A 2,790-nucleotide genomic window follows, 5' to 3' on the forward strand; every position below is an offset into this window, starting at 1 on the left:
TTATCTCTTTTATATTTGTGGATGGGACAAAACGAATTCATCAAATGCGGGATTTATACCATTTTTTTTAATTTTTTTTATTGTGTTTTTGTTTTAAGAAATAAATATACTAATAGTGTTTAAGACTTTTAGACTGTCCTTATGCACATAATCAAAATTGTTTAGTACGTCTCTGTTTATTGGTCTTTGATTCTCCATTTGATTTTGGTAACACAGTTTTTAGATTCTATAAGACTTCTTTCTTCCGTTATTGTGAAACATTTGATTCTTACGCGTTTCTTGCATGAGTTTTTGCACGATTTTTACGCAAACTTTAGGATCCACGATGTTTTTTGCATGGATTTTAGAACTAGGACGTTTGGCAGTGGGCTCTGTTGGACTTCTATAAAAAGCTGCAAGTACCTATCAAAGCGACCGTGTGCCATTCAAAGCGCACAAGCAGGCGCGTGGCCCAACTGATCGAGCGTCTATTATTCACCAAGTGGGTGCGGATCCAACAGTATCTGTTCAGGCATCCTGCTGCTGAGTATGAAATGCTATTCCCCGGAAGCTATATCTAAGTTGACAGCATTATCCCGGTGGATAGATACCTTGGGCCAATAACATACTGTTCCCGAAACTTAACAAACCGTTAACCTTCCGGGACTCACTTAGCTCTAGATCACTCACGCAGTGCCGCCGCTCTTGTGAACGACAAGCGTACTTTTTCCGAAGGTGTTGTTCTTTTTACAACGGTGCGAGTCCCTGAAGGTTAACCAAGGTTAACACAAATCGTCAGCTGACACAAATCGTCAGCAAGGCCAGGCGCATGAAGCTCGGAATCCTGGGACAAGTCCGTTGGCCAAAATTTGGAGAACCCAAACTATCATCGGGACAGGTATTGTTGTATATTCGAGGGAACAACGGGGTATTCGAGGGAATAACGACAATACGGACTATGAACGTGTCATGGGACGTCATGATCTTGAAGAAATCAGTGAAAACGGTGGGCGGTGGCTGCAGAAGTCTGTGTCAATAACGACATGGTGATTGGAGGATCGCTCTTTCCCCATCGACCAGTGTACAATGTCACGTAGGACTCTCGTGATGAATATACTGAAAAACAAATCGACCGTATCTGCATCAGCCGAAAATGGAGATGGAGCCTTCTTGATGTCCGGAATGAATGCAGCGCTGACATTGCGTCTGACCGTCATCTTCTAATTGGCGAGATCCGATTACGCGTTGCCCGGATTCAGCGGCGGGAGGACGGTGATTCCACCAGCACCGACTAGAAGGTCCAGCTTTGTAGAGATCGTTCATTGAAGAGCTTAGAACTCGGGCAGCGTAGAGGAGCAGTAGACGACCATCATGAATGCCTGGGTGCAATCTGGCGGAAAAATGAGGAGCGTAGAGGGGACAAGAACCAGAGTAGCCAAGCGCTTTCAACGGTATTCGGACCTAGAGAAGGAGGTTAAACGGTGCTGCAGACCTGGCAAGCGAGCGAGGGTGGACTCCCTAGCCGACGAAGGAGAGAAAGGTGCAACCCCTTCTCTACGATATCTCACGACCAGGGTTCGTATCGCTCACTCAATCTCAGGAGCACAGGTTGCTCCCTCACGAAAATTTTCGGGGAGAAATCACTTTTCGGGAAAGAAAAACAGCCTGGAGAGTGATAACCATTTTTCGCTCACTTCGATTGCCGCCAAACGTTGGTTTGCTCTTTTTCTTCCATATTCGAGTCTTTTCGTGGCATCTTCAATGCAAATGGTAGTAGCTTATGTAGAACAAATAACTTAATGCTTTCATACAGATAGCGTGGTGATGTGGCTAGAGTAAGCGCATCCCTACGGCTATTATTGTTACTATTCTGGGTTCGAATCCCGGCGCGGCCATACAATTTGTAATGGCTCGATCTGAGATAATTCTCGCGAAAAGTGAGTGAGTGGGTAAAAGTGATGAAATGAAAAAGGTTTTTCATCTAATAGGCAAGGTTATCGTTTATCATCCAAGGCTAATTGTAGAGAAAGATTGATGGGTGAAAGATGATCCTCAACATAAACAACGAAAAAAGATTCTCCCTTGGCCCGAGAAACGCTTGCTTTGGTCTCATTGAAACGAAAAGTTGAAACCCTGCTCACGACGCCTGAGTGGAGCAAAGATGAATCCGAAAATGTTGGTACAAGCCGCGACAGGTCATTTACTCTCCGTCCCAACTGATCAGCTTATTCTGTTATAATACCATAATGTGATCCTAATGAGTTGTTTATACTCTGACGTATAATTGCAGGAGATAAACTAGTATACTAGTCATTAGAGCAATAGCTAGCGCGGTAATTTAATCCAGTCAAACAAAAGGTAGAAAACATTGGAACTCATCCAGTTGGCCATGATGCAAAGGCAATAACTGAAGTGAATAAATAAACGTCAACCATTTTCAGATGGGTATCCGTTAGAAATGTTTTTGTTACATTTTCATTTCATAATTATAGGGAACCAAAAATATTGTGAAGGGCCTTAAGTCTGCTCGCCAACGAATTGATTTTTCAATATATAGCTATCAGTTGTAATTGTTAACCTGCCATTTCCTCGCTTTCCGCTGACCACGAACTGATAAAGACAACACCGGGATACACATCTGCTTCTGACCGTGAGGAAGACCCATATCCGTACACAGTCGAGCCATTCCAGTCATCATTCTTCAGCCGTCCTGGTCCTGTGTATGAGACTGAAGAATGGGTCTTACTTTTCTCAGGCAAGAACGACTACAGTTCGAATAGACGAAGAATTATCACAAAGTGTTTTCCAACA

Source organism: Armigeres subalbatus, chromosome 3, assembly GCF_024139115.2.
Source record: "Armigeres subalbatus isolate Guangzhou_Male chromosome 3, GZ_Asu_2, whole genome shotgun sequence".
NCBI lineage: Eukaryota > Metazoa > Arthropoda > Insecta > Diptera > Culicidae > Armigeres > Armigeres subalbatus.